Below are 18,050 nucleotides of genomic sequence, written 5' to 3'. Positions count from 1 at the left end.
TTGGCACTTTGGCAGCATTTAGAGCTCTGTTATCTCGTCATGGATGCCAACTTCCATCTTTCTTTGTAACAAATGGAGAGGGCTAGACCAGCAGCATTTAGAAGCACAAATTATGTCAAGGTTGATCATTTCCTGAAATTCAAGTTGTGCTTGCACTGATTTTTCCGGTGACAAGCATCTGGCTCGTGCAGGCTGTGGATGTCTGTTGTGATTGTGTGTTGCACATTAATTAGGTTTCTCTGTTGGTACATTTAGGATGTCTCTTTAGCAAGTCTTGATATTTGTACTTTGGGTCAGGTCAGAAACCCTAAACTGTTAGTAGATAAATCTAAGAGCCTGTGCTCTGTCAAGTTACTTTTTTATTTAACGTCAAGCAGCAGGCCACAATGGCTGAAGAAACTGGCAACAGTAATTGGCTGACAAAAACATGTACCAGAAGAGAGGCCATGGAATTTTGAGGGTCAGTGGTTGTTCACCCTATGCATATATGATGGAAGCACTTGCAGTACAGAGTTACTGTTTCTGAATTTTTCACAGAAAACGTCTGCTCTGGATTTGACCAAAAATTGAAGATGTGTGTTGCAATCTGTTATGAACAAGTGGGTGGTGAGAGATTCAGCCACCTCCATTCTGTCCGTGCCAAATGAGTACTTTTGTAGTGAGTGTTAGCGGAAATCTGCCTTTCCAGGTAGGTTAAATCTATTACTGTGAGATGGAAACTAAGCAATTTCAGCACTATACACAAAATTACTGGGTGTCGTAATTAGTACTGTTTTGCAGCCACAGAAGCCATTGCACTTAAGACTTACCATTTGATTAGCTGCTAGTATAGAATGTGTATTTGAGGATAGTCCTTGAAGAAATGTAACTTCTAAAAGTCATTGGTTACTTGCATTCCAGCAATGCCACGCAACTCTCAGAGCAGAGTAGCTGGCTTTTTGGCTCCTAGTTCTACATCAGTTAGTAATAATAATTTAACTTTGCATGACTCCGAGTCTTCAAATTCTGTGTTAATGTGTGATTTTGAGTCTGTATATGAGGAAGCCGATAAAGGTTTGGACAGGAAATCTGAAATCAGCTCTGCAACTTCACTATCAAATGATCCAAATACATAATGATACTTTGTTACTTCATCGCTAGTAGTAGTGGTAATAAATTGGGGCTCCACTTGCAAAAACTGTATATTTACTCCCCCCTCCCCGCCGAAAGGTGTTACTCTCACTGCCTAACACGATATCTCCATACCAGTGTCATTCATTGGTAAAGATGTTCTGAAAAAATGTTTTTAAATTGCTGCAGTAAAATTGGAGTAATGATTGGAGTGATTCCTGTGTGGTAAAGATAACATAGGGGTCACTGGTTCTGGGATCTAGTAAAAATAATTATTTGTTTAACATCACACGAAGGAAACTACTAGCACACACATATATTTTCTTCAATGTTCATTGCAAAGGAACACGAACTAAAAACAAAAGACAGATTATTCAAAAGTGCATCTATAATTTTTTCAGAGTTTACATTTCACTGTGTCGATTATAGCCACACTTCTGTATCCTAATCTATACAGCATTTACTTATTTCTACATTTTTTAGTACAAACACTTACATTAAATTTTCTACTGCTGTGGTTGTATGGTGTTAAGACAGACACAGGTTATCAATTTCTTTCCAGCTACTAAGATCTTACAAACAAATAAACAACTCATTTTTTTTATTTTTGACCCCTATAATATTGTGATGAAGCAAGCTGATTTCACTTTTTCCTCTATTATTGTAAGTTTCAAATCAGATGGCATATCAGAGGGAATAATGGGAATAGGTGGAATCAGCACATCATCTCCTTTTGACATGCCATTCAGAATTTTCACTTCAGTGATGCTTGGCATCAATCTTTTGACAATGAGTCTGATTCCATTGCACAGTCCTGATGAATTAATGTTGCACAAAAGAATTATTGCAGTGCCAGTACTGAGTGACAATCTATGCATTGGCACACTAGAAAGAGTGAACAAATTTGAAGACTCATTCGGACAATTAAAAATCTCATCTGAATTCATGACGCTGTCAATCAATTTGTGGTTGACAAACTTGTTCGTATATTGCATAGCCGATTGTATTAATGTTGGTGTTCTTTGCTGCCAAAATAACACTTTCACAAAGCCATTGGTGATTTTTGTAATTTGTGACAGTTTGTAGGAAAACTTTCTGAATTAATTGTTCGATTGATAGAACAATGACACAAAAGCTCAATTTGGGATGAAATATATTTTTTGTTGGCATCAGCTGGTACTTCTCCATTATGGGTGTCCATATTGTACTGCAAAGATATGCACATATTGGTCTTTAATATGAGTTTCTGCACATGTCTCCAAAGATAGGATGCTTTGAGGCAAGTGTTAAGTTCATCAGCTGGTGTTGATTTTGATGTGACTGGTAAAGTCTGTCATAAGTCATCTGCTAACAAAATGAGAGTTCCACTAAATGGGTTTTCATGTGCAAGTAAACCTTGAAGAGTCTGATCAACCACTTCAATTGATATCCTATGTGCCATGGTGCTTTGATCCCAGTCAATCAGTCTGCAAGTTTGCAGCACTTTCACTATCTCAGAACTTTTGGAAATATTACCTTTGAGCTTCGTTTTTTTGCATATTCCATGGTGATATGGGCTTCAAATGTATTTGTCATTTTATAGATCTTACAATTACATTTTTCCCTGAGATATTCAAGTCTCTTCTTTATCTACAATAATGAGTGAAGCAGAAGAAAGGAATTAGATTTGTGCTGCGGCCAGGACTCGAACCTGGGTCTTCTTGCCTGCTAGGCAGAAATGCTAACCATTATACCACCACAGCACTATGGTTAACATTGCTGCATGAACTAACCAAGCTGCGTGCCCTCCCCAACACAAACTTCAAGTCATATTTTCTGTTTATTTTCCCTTATATTGTCACTATTTGCCAGGGCTCTCTGGCATTGGAATAACACCCCAGTGCTGTACGTAATGGGAAAGTCCCTTACCATTTCTTCTGCTTCAATCATTATTGTATATAAAGAAGAGACCTGAATGTATCAGGGAAAAATGTAATTATAAGATCTATGAGATCACCTATGGTATAGGACTTTCCCATTACGTCTAGTGCGGGGGTACTATTCCAATGCTGGAGAGCCCTGGCAATAGTGACAATGTAAGGGAAAATAAGCAGAAGGTATGATTTGAAGTTTGTGTTGGGGAGGGCACGCAGCTTGGTTAGTTCTTGCAGCAATGTTAACCATAGTGCTGTGGTGGAATAATTGTTACCATTTGTGCCTAGCAAGCACAAGAAGACCCAGTTTCGAGTCCCGGCCACAGCACAAATTTCAATTCATTTCTTCTGCTTCAATCATTATCATAGCATTCGTCATTCACCATACAATGAAGTAGCTGTTGTATCCTGTGTTGCAATAGCCAAAGAAATATAAATTTGAGAGTGAATCTGAGTGAATAGCAAACTGATGAGAAACATTTTTCCTGTGCACCGTTACAGTCTCAGACATAATACTTGGCCGCTGGCCAGCCACCTCAGAGACAAAGTGTGAATTGTCTACTTAAAGTACGAATAAAACAGGACGCCCCTCAAAATTCTGAGTCCAGCCATCTGCATGATCTGGCAACAATGTAAGATGTGGAAGTGTCTGGATGAATTGTTGTATTAATAGAGATTTTAGAGTGATGAATCTGCTAATGGTCTAGCGGTAAACATTGTGCAATGTAGTCACAAAGTTGCAAGTTCATGTCCATGCCTTCCTTTATTTTTGAAACAATGTTTCAGCTGTCACCTAAAGATATCAGTCTGGTGGATTCTTAAAGGCAATTTGCTTCACTTTCTAGCACACTAATAATACAAGATTTTAAACATGGCTGTAGCAGCAACTGTTAAAATTCTTCACAATAAAGGATGGCAGCCAAAAACAGTGCCTTCACACTCGTGTCTCAACAGTTCATAGGCGAAGTAACATTGTTAAACTGTTCGCTTTGTACCTGTGCCCATTACATATGTTGTACAAATGGAGATGATATTTTAATTACTGACGACGCCTTTTGGCATAATTGTTTTATTATTCTCCAGTGCATGATGTAATTTTAGAAGTTTTACTTCTGATGAAGGTATATTTATATGTACCGAAACCTTGGTCAAGAATTTTAATAAAAAAATTCTATCCTGCAACTGTTTTTGGCTGCCATCCTTTATTGTGAACACTAATAATAGTAAAACATTTCACGAAACAGCTTGTGGCTGCGTCAAGATCAGAACGGTTTATGCTCAAAAAGTTTTCCTTACACTACAGTGGCACCATCCACTGCCGCTGGCCACTGCCCAAACAGGCAAATGCAGCACAGTGCATCGTGGGCAAATTTCTGTTCTCACATTGGTAAGCATAAAATTCTTTCTTATTTTAGTTTGATTTTCCAAATGAAATAACTTCAAAAAAACAAGTGAAGACCATGTGCAACACAACACACATAGCTTTGCCAGTAGTCAGTTTTTTATTTTAAGATCTATTATTGGATTTTGCATACTTGAATCTTATGAAAGTTGTTTAATTTTACGAAATAGAGCTGCAAGTGGAAAAAGGTCTAACACTCGCAACATATTATTTGGTTTGAATTTAATGAAGGGGTCCAGGCAGTGGAAGCAGCTCGAAACATTTGTATCCTGTGTGGGGTGAGTACTGTCAGACAAATCACATCAGAAAAGGATTTTCTTGTTTCAGCGAAGTTGTACTGACGTGAATGATTTTCCTCATTCAGGAACTCTCGATAATTGGTGTTAAGTGATGAATTGAAACACTTGCATTCAGTAGGCTGGGTGCAAAGTTTGGGTGTAGGAGTACTGCATGTTCTAATTCAAAGCAACAGGACTCAGAGGGGTGACTATTAATACATTTTTGCTTCAGTATCATCAGTTTGCTCAGTGATCAGTCCTTTGCAGTATTGTTACCATTGATGAGTTAAGATGCCTTTATATTGACTTCTTAAGAAAGAGTCAGTGACTGAGACATCTCCTGAAGTAAATGGCAGTGTGAACAGATAATTTTATTTTGATCTCATGGATCATGAAAAGGTGGTTGTACCTTACAAACTCTACTGCAGTAGTGTTTCCACTGCAGCTAGCATTTTTCCAACAACTGAAACCCCTTTTGGTTGCAGTGTAAGAAAAAGGATAAATAAAACTTCATCAGTTGTTACTGCTGCAAGATGACACACACTGCTGATTTTCAAAACCAAAATTCTCCAGGAGTTTGTTTGGGAAGTCACCCATCATTCTTTTATTCACCTGACCTCGCACCCTCAAATCCTTATGTTTGCTATTCCTTATCAAACAACCGTGATGAAAATTCCTTTCCAGATGTAAATGCCCTTTAAAACAAGCTTGACAACATCTTTAATTCCTACAGGCAGTAAACTACCTGAACATTGTCTGACAGTTTTATTTAATGTTAGAGAATATACTAGTGGTGACAATATTATGAAAAGAATTGAGTGCCACTCATGGTATTGCGGAGATGTTTAGTTGCAGACAGGCACAACAAAAAGACTACTAAACACACAAGCTTTTGACCAGAAGGGCCTTTTTCTGAAATAGACAGCATACACACACATTCATGCAAATGCAGCCCTCAGACATGACCACCATCTCTGGCTTTTTGTTGTGCCTGTCTGCGACTCAACATCTCTGTTATATGGTGAGTAGCAATCTATCCTTTTTATAATATAGCCATTATTCCACCATGGATTTTTTGTTGTTTGCTATTAGTGATGATTAATTTCTCCCTTATGCTTACTCTTGTGTCCAATAAAGTAATGGAAAAACACCCTTGCAATGTGGGTACTGGAAATGTGGGTACTGGAAATGATGAGAGGACTTATGATGCAGAAGTTTTCATAAGATTTCCTTACAGATTTTCAATCTGGCAGATGGAAGCTCTGTCACAGAGTAGGTAAAAAAAATAGCTACCATCAAGACTGCAACCGAGACCAAACACATATTTACTTTACAGGATGATTTTTACTATCCCAAAGCTAGCGAAGTGCCGTGACTTTCATCTCTCCCATACCACTACAGTGACAGAAAAATCATGATGTAAGAAGTGAGATAAGTTCCAGTTTCTGTGAGGAACAACCTCCATGGACTCAAAACCATAAATTTATAACCTGATGTCACACCATAAGTGAAAATCACTCAGATTATTCAGTGGAAATTACAAGAAAATATCAGGTGAATTTGGTGGAACATTTCTGTGCCATCTAAGAAGTAACTTGATGGTCACTGTATTGCCAAACATATTCTACAGTCTAGAAAGAAATTTTCACTCTGCAGCGGAGTGTGTGTTGATATGAAACTTCCTGGCAGATTAAAACTATGTGCTGGATTGAGACTCAAACTCAGGACCCTTGCCTTTTGCAGGCAAGTGCTCTACCAACTGAGCTATGCTTTACCAACTGAGCTACACAAGCATGATTCACAACTCATGCGCACAGCTTTACTTCTGCCAGTACCTTATCTTCTACCTTCCTAACTTCACAGAAGTTCTTCTGCAAACCTTGAAGGCTAGCACTCCTGGAAGGAAGGATATTGCAGAGACATGGGGATGTTACCAGAAAGGCATCAATTAAGAAGAGATTTCCCAAACTTCCTCTCCTATGGGGGTGAAGTAGGGAATGAAAGGCTTTTTGAAAATATGTCACTATTAAGGGAATTCGGAAGCTAGTACTATGAAAACTAGTACTTGGTTTCTCTGTCAGAAAACTAAAAAATGTGTGTTTCAGCATTTTTCAAAATTCTACTACTAAGGGGGTAAAATAGTGGGTGAAATTATTTTTAAAAATAAATAATTTGTAAAGAACTACTAACAGTTTTTTTAAGGATACATCTAATATGATTGGTATTTGACTTCTCAGTTAGGAATAAAGAAACATGTGTTGCAGTGTTTCTGGAAATTCAACCCCTAAGAGAGTGCAATAGGGGACAAAAATTTTTAAGAAATATTTTAATTACATTTAAAAAAATTTAAAGTTAAATTTATGAAAACTGGTATTTCACACCACCTCCATAAGTTATCCAACCTGCTGACATCCTATTGCCACCTTGGGGCACCACTATGCCATCCCTATCATACCCACAGTGTTCCTCCTCATCCACTCCTCATAGCAGCTAAACCCTGTCTAGCTGACCTTTTTACCTTGCCACATACCACCAAACAGCGTACCAACTCTCCATGAAATCCAGAGCCAAAAGATTCCCATAACACTGTCGTTAACTTTTCCACCAAAATCCTCAGCTCCACAGATGTTTCAGTCCTATCCAAAGGCTTCTCTTTTAGCCCTGCACCCAAGCTTAACCATCCTTGACTTGTCAAAGCCCTACTCTCCTCCTCCAGATCCCTGCAGTGGAAGCACTTCTTTGCTGTCAATCCCTCCAACCAAAACTGCCATAGTTCCAGCGCTGAACCCTGCCTCTCCTAGTTCATTTCATCATTGAACCATGATCCTCCCACCTAACCACATGCTGGCCACCTTCCAGGAATTCCTTACCTCCTACTTAACCTGACCATCCTTCTCAGGTCCCTTCCTCAGAACAACAATCTTTCAGTAGAAAAAAGAATAGCTATACACAACCTCAAAACAAAACCTGCCCTAATCATCCTACCTGCAGGTAAAGGTTCCACCACCATTTTTATGAAACGCAGTGACTACATGGCAGAAGACATCTGCCAATTATTTGACTCCACCAGCTATAAACTCTGCCAGAGTGATCCCATCCCAGATATCCAGCACAACCTCCAATCCCTGCTTAAAGCTGTAGGCCCTTTCCAGAACATCTCCCCTGAATTAATTCCCGTCCTCACCCTTATGACATCCCGCACACCCACCTTCTACATGCTCACCAAAATCCACAAACCCCACAATCCTGGAAGCCCCATTGTGGCTGGTTATTGTGCCCCCACGGAAACAATTTTTCCCCTCATTGATAAATACTTCCAACCAATTGTCTGTAATCTAGCCTCACATGTCAAAGACAGCAACCACTTCCTTCACTGACTCTCAACCATACACACGCCATTACCTCCTGGATCCCTACTCATCGCTGTTGATGCCACCTCCCTAAACACCGGAATCCGTCATGCCAATGGTCTTACCACTACTGAACACCACCCTTCAGATTCCAGACCCACTCCCTCATTCTTCATGCATCTTACTAAATTCTAACCCACAACTACTTCTCATTGGAAGGGAAGGTGTATAAACAAATCTATAGCACAGTCATGGGCACCAGCATGGCACCAACATATGCCAACCTTTTTATGAGCCAACTAGAGGGGATCCTCCTATCCTCCCAAAACATGGAACTCTTTATCTGATTAAGGTTCACTGATGATATCTTCATGATCTGGACGCAGGGCCAATACACTCTATCTTCGTTCCTTCACAACCTCAACACCTTCTCTCCCATCCACTTCATGTGGCCCTCCTCAGCCCAGCATGCCACCTTCCTAGATGTTGAACTCCTCCTCTCTGATGACTCCATCTGCACCTCTGTCCACTTTAAATCCATCAACCACCAACAGTGCCACGCAGGGTAGCCGCACAGTCTTAGGCACCATGTGGCGGACCCCTCAGCTTCCCCCGTTGGAGATTCGAGTCCTCCCTTGTGTGTGTGTGTGTGTGTGTGTGTGTGTGTGTGTGTGTGTGTGTTCCTTAGTGTAAGTTAGATTAAGTAGTGCATAAGCATAGGGACCGATGACCTCAGCAGTTTTGTCCCATAAGACATTATGACAAATTTCCAACCACCAACAGTGCCTGCGTTTTGACAGCTCTCATCCCTTTCACACCAAAAAATCCATCCCATACAGCCCGGCCACCTGGGGATGGCATATCTGCAGTGACACAAACTCCCTTGCTCAGTATCCCCCAGACTTAGTTCTCAAACAGATCTCTCATCCCATTTCCCCTCACACCCCAAATCCTCCCACCACCCCCCAAGAACAAGCCACAAAAGAGTGTCCTCTCCATCACCCAGTATCACCGCAGACTGGAACACCTGAACCACATCCTTTGCCAGGGCTTTGATTACCTATCATCATGTCCTGAAATGAGGGACATCCAACCTGAGATACTTCCCACCCCTCCTAAAGTGATGTTCCATTGCCCACCCAACCTCCACAGCATCCTAGTTCAGCCCTCTGCCACTCCCTATCCCATGATAGGGATGCCACAAGGATCTGCAAGATCTGCCCAGTCCACCCACCCAGCTCTTCCTATTCCAGTCCTGTAACAGGTTTCTCCTAACCCATCAGGGGCCAGGCCACCTGTGAAAGGAGCCATGTGATTTACCAGCTCTGCTGCAGTCATTGCACAGCTTTTTATATTGGTATGACTACCAACCAGCTGTCCACCGGAATGAATGGTCACCACCAAACTGTGGCCAAGAGCAAAGCAGAACACCTTGTGGCACAACATGCAGCTGAACACAACACACTTGTTTTCGATGGCTGCTTCACTGCCTGAGCCATCTGGATCCTTCCCTCCACCACCATCTTTTCTGAACTGTGCAGATGGAAGTTATCTTTACAACACATTCTCCACTCCCAGAATTATTCCGACCTCAACCTGTGGTAACATACTGAACCTGTGGTAACATACTGAACCTATGGTAACATACTGTCCCCACACCCTCCACCGAGCAGTCTCCACCCCCTCTGTACTACCATCTCCTCCTCATTCTCATCTCCCACCCTGTTTATTTGCAGCCTTCTGCCAACACATATGCCCATCTTTCCCTGCTCCTCCCCTTTTTGCTCATTTTTTCCCCAACTCCCTGCCCCTCAATCTCCTGACGCTGTACCTTTTGGCATTCTAGTCCCTGCACCTGACAGTGTTCGTCTCTTTCCCCACCCGTACGTTACTATCCCTTCCCCATACTCACCCCATCCAGTTTGCTGTTTGCATTCCACGTGATAGTTGTATTGTGTGTGTGTGTGTGTGTGTGTGTGTGTGTGTGTGTGTTTTGTTCTTTTACTGATGAGGACTGTGGCCAAAAGTTTTGTGTAAGTGTATTTTAATTATGCCTGACTGTAACTGACATATCAGGGGACCCATATCACTCCAACTGCACATGCTGTACACCATTACAGAGCTTCCAATAGCTTGAACAGTCCCCTGCTGATGTGCAGGGTCCTTGGATTCATGAAGGTTGTCTCCATACCCATCCATCAGTACACTGAAATGAGACACATCCGACCAGGCAACATGTTTCAGGTCATCAGTAGTCCAATGTCAGTGTTGACGGGCCCAGGTGAGGTGTAAAGCTTTGCCTTCAGCTCCAAAAGCATATATTGATGATGTTTTGTTGAATGGTTTGCACACTGACACTTGTTGATGGCCCAGCATTGAAATATGGAACAATTTGTGAAAGAGTTCCACTTCGGTCACACTGAATGATTCCCTTCTGTAGTCATTGGTCCCATTCTTTTAGGATCTTTTTCCAGCCGCAGCGATGTAGGATTCCTTATATTCACAGTACATTCGTGAAATGGTCATGCGGAAAAATCTCCACTTCATCGGTACCTCAGACATGCTGTGTCCCATCGCTCGTGTGCCAACTATAACACCGTGTTCATACTCACTTAAATCTTGATAACCTGCCATTGTAGCAGCAGTAACTGATCTAACAACTACACCAAACACTTTTTGTCTTATATAGGCGTTGTCAACCGCAGCACCGTATTCTGCCTGTTAACATATCTCTGTATTTGAATACACAAGGCTATACCAGTTTCTTTGGTGCTTCAGTGTATACCACAAACATTCTCTCTTTGCTGTATTAGTGGCTATGGAAGAAAGAGAGAAATTTTTCACATAGTAAAAGATTAGAGACATTGAATTTACTTGTAAAATAACCTCTTTGTAGACGAAAAATTGAATTTTTCCAAGTCACTGTCACTTACTACACAAGAATTGTTCAGAATATTTCATCAAAATTACAAGTAAGCATCAAGTGAACTTAATTGACAGACTTTCTGGGACTGTACTTCACAAATATCTGTTCTGTTGCCTGCTCATGAATTTTGTAAAGCATTGTGGCAGCTGGCAGTCACTGCTGAATGCAGACATGCTCAAAGGTCTTCACTGTTGTAGGAGGTTCTTTCCTGCATGTTCCCCTGTCTGTAATTAGTAAGATAACATAACAGTCATTCAGCTGAAAAACTTTGTCAGCAATTCCTTAAGAAAGAATCAGCAGGTGGCAGGAATACATGAATGAAAAAAGACTGTTGTTTGGAAGTGAAGAGCTCCCCCAATGTTTGCAACATTTCTGACGACGAAACGTATGCAAACTGTCACATGTTAATTTCTGGGAAATTGCAAATAAAATTTTCATGGCTGATTTACAATGGGGTAATGGTAGAAATAAGGCAGAAGAGATAGATAACATTCCACCACAATTTATAAAATTATTGGGGCAAGGGGCAACAAGATGACTATTCATGTTGGTGTGTAGAATGTATGAGATCGGTGATGTATCATCGGGTCAGTTGGTAAATCACGTGGGTGCTTTCACATGTGGGTCTGCCTTTGATCATGTACACCTTCCGGGTTACAGGACTGGAGTAGGTGGTGGTAGGAGGGTGCATGGGACAGGTTTTACACTGGGGGCGGTTAGGATAGGAGCCAGAGGGTAGAGAAGGTGGTTTGGGGATTTCATAGGGATGAACTAACAGGTTACGAAGGTTAGGTGGACGGCGGAATCTTTGATGAGGGCTGTTTGGTTGAATCTGGGAGTGGGGCTGAAGGTGAGGCCTTTGGATAGGACAGAGGTTTCGGATTGGGAGAGAGGTTTGGAGGAAAGGTTAACTACTGAATTAGGGTGTTGTGGTTCCAGATTGTGTTGATTGGAATTTTGAGGTAACCTGTTAGTTCATCCCTATGAAATCCCCAAACCACCTTCTCTACCCTGTGGCTCCTATCCTTGTAACCGTCCCCGGTGTAAAATCTGTCCCATGCACCCTCCTACCACCACCTACTCCAGTCCTGTAACCCGGAAGGTGTACACGATCAAAGGCAGAGCCACATGTGAAAGCACCCACGTGATTTACCAACTGACCTGCCTACACTGTGATGCATTCTATGTGGGAATGACCAGCAACGAACTGTCCATTCGCATGAATGGACACAGGCAGACAGTGTTTGTTGGTAATGAGGATCACCCTGTGGCTAAACATGCCTTGGTGCACGGCCAGCACATCTTGGCACAGTGTTACACCGTCCGGGTTATCTGGATACTTCCCACCAACACCAACCTATCCGAACTCCGGAGATGGGAACTTGCTCTTCAATATATCCTCTCTTCCCATTACCCACCAGGCCTCAATCTCCGCTAATTTCAAGTTGCCGCCACTCACACCTCACTTGTCATTCAACATCATCTTTGCCTCTGCACTTCCGCCTCGACTGACATCTCTGCCCAAACTCTTTGTCTTTAAATATGTCTGCTTGTGTTTGCATATGTGTGGATGGATATGTGTGTGTGCGAGTGTACACCCATCCTTTTTTCCCCCTAAGGTAAGTCTTTCCGCTCCCGGGATTGGAATGACTCCTTACCCTCTCCCTTAAAACCCACTTCCTTTTGTCTTTCCCTCTCCTTCCCTCTTTCCTGATGAGGCAACAGTTTGTTGCAAAAGCTTGAATTTTGTGTGTATGTATGTATGTATCTGTTTGTGTTTCTATCGACCTGCCAGCGCTTTCGTGTGGTAAGTCACATCATCTTTATTTTTAAATAATACCTGTTAAATAATAGATATAGCACAGGGGGCAATGACTGACAATAACGAACATAGTAGAACCAACATTTTATGGCAGTCACCTACAGTGTTGGTGTACACAAATCTTCCCCACCTTATATGCTTCTTTCAAGACACCTACATTTTTCTGAGGTTATTTCTGAAATCAGTGAAGGTATTGTAAATCTGTCTTGCGACTCCAAGGGAATGCGTATTTTTGTCGCCAAATGTGTTTCGTTTTATTGAAATAAAATAACAACAGTGGTCTTAATGAAACACATATACCATTTGACTTGCTTTCTCCATTTAAAAACAGTTCATTACAAAAGATGTTGATATTAGTACTTAAGATTTTTACTCATACAGGGTAGAAATACCAAAGTCCATACATTTTTTTTGTCAACTTATGTCTTTACTTACCCTTGAGATCTCAATATTTACCAGGGAAAAATGCTAAAACTTGTCTGAAAATCAGGAAAATATCAGGGAATTTCACTTGGGGAAACTTGTGGCAACACTACTAACATGCTCAAATTACTAAGTCTGTTTAAAAACCCGTTTTTTTTTTAATCCCATGCTCACGTATGTAAACTAAAGTCCACATATAACTGCTCCGACATCCAAAGTCACAGTCATAGTTTCTATTCAGCATCTCTCATTTCGCTACACTCCAGATCGTAAAATATACAAGTCTCTGATGGTAATAACTGAACATCCACTTTCACATCAGAAAACCAAAAACAGCCCTCTCTGTTTGATGGCCATAATACTACTTACTTTACTTGCATTTTGCCGCAGCTTCCAAGAGCATATCTCCCACCACCTTGTCCATCAACGACATTAACTGAAGTCACTGGGATCCCAAGTAGCTTCCCACCATATAATTTATTTCTTATTACACTCTGACACATAGTGTGCAATTGAAATGGAATAAAAATGAACTGGAAATGTAAATGGAATTGGACCACAATTCCTAATCTAATAACCCTAGATTTAATTTACATTTGTTGTATGAAACATTATTTGATACCAAGTCTACTGATACTAATTACTAGTCCTGTAAATATAGATGTGTAATTTACACAGACAAGGATGGACATTTATTACTCTTTAAGTCAAATGCCATCAACAAGGTTAATATGTCAAATTAATTTGATGCACTAATACTAACATGAATTCTTTACAGACGAATGGAAAAACTGGTAGAAGCCGACCTCGGGGAAGATCAGTTTGGATTCCGTAGAAATGTTGGAACATGTGAGGCAATACTGACCCTACGACTTATCTTAGAAAATAGATTAAGGAAAGGCAAACTTACGTTTCTAGCCTTTGTAGACTTAGAGAAAGCTTTTGACAATGTTGACTGGAATACTCTCTTTCAAATTCTGAAGGAGGCAGGGGTAAAATACACGGAGCGGAAGGCTATTTACAATTTGTACGAAACCAAATGGCAGTTATAAAGAGTCGAGGGGCATGAAAGGGAAGCAATGGTTGGGAAGGGAGTGAGGCAGGGTTGTAGCCTATCCCCGATGTTATTCAATCTGTATATTGAGCAAGCAGTGAAGGAAACAAAAGAAAAATTCGGAGTAGGTATTAAAATCCATGGAGAAGAAATAAAAACTTTGAAGTTCGCCGATGACATTGTAATTCTGTCAGAGACAGCAAAGGACCTGGAAGAGCAGCTGAACAGAATGGACATGGTCTTGAAAGGAGGATATAAGATGTACATCAACAGAAGCAAAATGAGGATAATGGGATGAAGTTGAATTAAATCGGGTGATGCTACGGGAATTAGATTAGGAAATGAGAGCATTAAAGTAGTAAATGAGTTTTGCTACTTTGGGAGCAAAATAACTGATGACGGTCGAATTAGAGAGGATATAAAATGTAGACTGGCAATGGTAAGTACAGCGTTTTTGAAGAAGAGAAATTTGTTCACATTAAGTATAGATTTAAGTGTCAGGAAGTCGTTTCTGAAAGTATGTGTATGGAGTGTAGCCATGTGTGGAAGTGAAACGTGGACAATAAATATTTTGGACAAGAAGAGAAGAGAGGCTTTCGAAATGTGGTGCTTCAGAAGAATGCTGAAGATTAGATGGGTAGATCGCGTAACTAATGGGGAGGTATTGAATATAATTGGAGAGAAGAGAAATTTGTGGCACAACCTGACTAGAAGAAGGGATCGGTTGGTAGGGCATATTCTGAGACATCAAGGGATCACCAATTTAGTATTAGAGGGCAGCGAGGAGGGTAAAAATCGTAGAGGGAGACCAAGAGATGAATACACTAAACAGATTCAGAAGGATGTAGGTTGCAGTAGGTACTGGGAGATGAAGAAGCTTGCACAGGACTGAGTAGCATGGAGAGCTGCATCAAACCAGTCTCAGGACTGAAGACCACAACAACAACAACAACAACACTAATACTACATACCGCTTCATAAGTGTATGTGCAGAGAACTTTATGGTACGACATACTTAATGTAGACACTAATCATCATAGCACATTTCATAACAATGTAATTAGTGTTGTTTCTTGCGATAACAGCTACTGGGCAAAGCCTTTATCTGAAACTATGTCTGCCTTCTAAGACAGTCTTGTTTGTTATTTATAGTGTGTAAGCATTTACAGTGTAGTGCCTAGTTATGCGTGTAATTAGTGTTGTTGCTTGTGTACAAAGGATTGTATTTCATGGACTCACATATAACCATTAAGCTTACTGCATCAACATTCCCTATCTCATTCTAAGTTATCAGAGTGTTTGTTCTGTTCAGAGCCTTGGTACTTTCAAACAACACGTCTTTGGACATGTGTAGCTGTTAGCAGCCCTTTCAGCATTTGCCTATTGGTGCTTATGACTTAAGGCCAGACATTCACTCCTGCTAACCCCCCCTTTGTCCGTAGACCCTCATCATGCCAACATTTGTCCAGCCTCCATTCATATACACAGCACAATGAGTAGTTTTCCACAGTAATTCTGTGCTGGACATGTTTTCCAAAGCGGAACCTGCCCTGGCATTTTTTAGCAGCTTAAACTAATGGTTATGCTCCTTACCACTCTGTTCTTTCCACAACATTCATTATCGTTATGCACTGTCCGTTATTGTTTACGCTTCTGAGCCTTACTGCAGCAGTGGAACCTTTCCTAATTTCCCCAGCTTTAACAAATAACACTTAACAGGCAACTGAGGCTTTCTCTCCAGCCCTGTCATGTTACAACTTCGGTTTTTTTAAAGGTGATAACAAATGTGGAGATCCTCACATCAGGTGGAACCTTACTGGTTTCCCCCATTAGAAAAAACAGAGACAAGAGTCTGGCTTTTAGAGCCAAGCCACCACCTTGGACAATCTCAGGGGAGGGGGATGTTGTCAAATCTGAGTGTCTATCTCATTTAAATGGTATTCCGGGCCATTTACGTCTTCGTGGAAAGTCAGTGGGAATACCATTCAGTGTTCTGCTGGATGATGTGGGATATCCTTGAGGAAATTGTCAGCAACAGCATAACTGTGGTTTGATAGTGTGCTGAAGTGTTCCTTCCAGCAACTCAAGATGTCGTGTCAGTGAGAATGTTCTTACTATCATCAGCTTTCATAGTTTCTGATGACGAATGACCAGATTCATATATCTCTTTTACTCCATTATAAAAATTCAACATGTCCCTTTCATCTGACAGACTTCGAAGCATCTTGCCTATTTTCTGCCATCAGTTGTTACTGAAGCATCCCATCTGACGTTTATGAGGTTCTTGATCAATTGATTTAGTTCCGGTGCGGTAGATGTAGAGGACTTATGGGCAAAGTTTAAATGGATTGTAAATTGTGCTCTGGAGAAATATGTGCAGAGTCAGTAGATTAAGGATGGAAAAAAACCATCGTGATTTAACAATAAAATTTGGAAATGCTGAGGAAACAAAGACTGTTGCACTCTCAGTTCAAAATAGAACATGCAAATGATGGCAGGCTGAAGGTAGATGAGATTCATGTGTTTGTAAAAAGATCGATGTGTGAAGCATACAACAACTACCACCAACATACCTTAGCAAAAAATCTTGCCGAGAACCTGAGAAAATTCTGATCCTACATAGATCACTTGTTGACCAGTTCAGTGTGGCAGTAGATGATAGCAAAAGAAAAGCCAAAATTTAAATTTTGTGTTTATTAAATCATTCACATAGGAGAATCATACAATCATGGCGTTGTTTGACCATTGCACAGACTCACATATGGAGAACATAGTAATAAGCATCCCTGGAGTAGAGAAACAACTGAAAGAGTTAAAAACAAATAAATTGCCAGCCCTGGATGGAATCCCAATTCTGTTCTACAAAGAGTTCTCTACAGCATTGGTTCTTTCATTAATTTTCTTTTTACTCCAAATTCTACACCACGAGTGTGTGGTCCTCTTGCGCTTTTCTTTTTTTCCTTCAGAATACGGTGTACCCTGAACTAGTCACATTGGCATAACAGTATATATCTAATCTAGCTAGCTTATGGGAGAGCCATTCTTCTTTCTGATATCTTACCATTTAATTCCAAAGGTGTCATGACTTTCCACATCCAAATAATCATAACCATATTTTTCTCTCTCGGTTTTTGCCCACAGATTAGGAATGGCATTTTGGGTGCAGATTCCGAAGCAGGTGTATACGTGACTACTGCTGTAAAGCCCACCTTTTCTAAGGCCTTCCACATTCAGGATGGGCAACAGCTATCCTAACTAGGCCTGCCCAGTTACAGATGCAGCACTGGATCGTCGAATAGTCGGGAGTTCTCAGCGAGGAGACCATCACACATTTGCCACCATTGTGGAGGTCCAGACTAGCAGCATCCAGCCTTGCTCAAGCTTGCTATCACCATCCTGATCCCACTGACATTAGGCTTAAAGGAAAATGGCAGGAGAAATTGCCATTCACATTATTTTGTTTATGGTGGATCTCTCTCAGCTTGCAAGGAAGTAACCCACTTGTTATGATTCTGGAACTATTCATCACTGAACATAGGTATCAAACATGTGATTTCAGACACAGGAACTGCAACAAACTGCTGCAAACTCAATTTCAATAGAGCAGCACCTTCACCATCAGTTGATGTGACATGACCTCTTCCGCTTACATCTGTGGGGAATCTCAGGTGTGATAGGTTTCTCTTCTGTTTTCTTTGTGATTGAGTCCTAGGGTGTTGAGGAAAAGAACTATGTGAAAGGATATGGGAGGAGATGGAGCATTGTGGGACAC

General features: G+C 40.9%; 1 non-coding gene across 1 annotated transcript; it reads right to left on the bottom strand.

The window, feature by feature from the left end:
• Positions 1–2,779: 2,779 nt before the first annotated feature.
• Positions 2,780–2,852, bottom strand: Trnaa-agc. The gene has a single exon. It is a non-coding gene; the product is annotated as a tRNA-Ala (tRNA).
• Positions 2,853–18,050: the final 15,198 nt, after the last annotated feature.

The sequence above is a fragment of the Schistocerca piceifrons genome, chromosome 3 (assembly GCF_021461385.2).
Source record: "Schistocerca piceifrons isolate TAMUIC-IGC-003096 chromosome 3, iqSchPice1.1, whole genome shotgun sequence".
Lineage (NCBI taxonomy): Eukaryota > Metazoa > Arthropoda > Insecta > Orthoptera > Acrididae > Schistocerca > Schistocerca piceifrons.
This window is presented reverse-complemented; position numbering and strand designations above follow the sequence as displayed.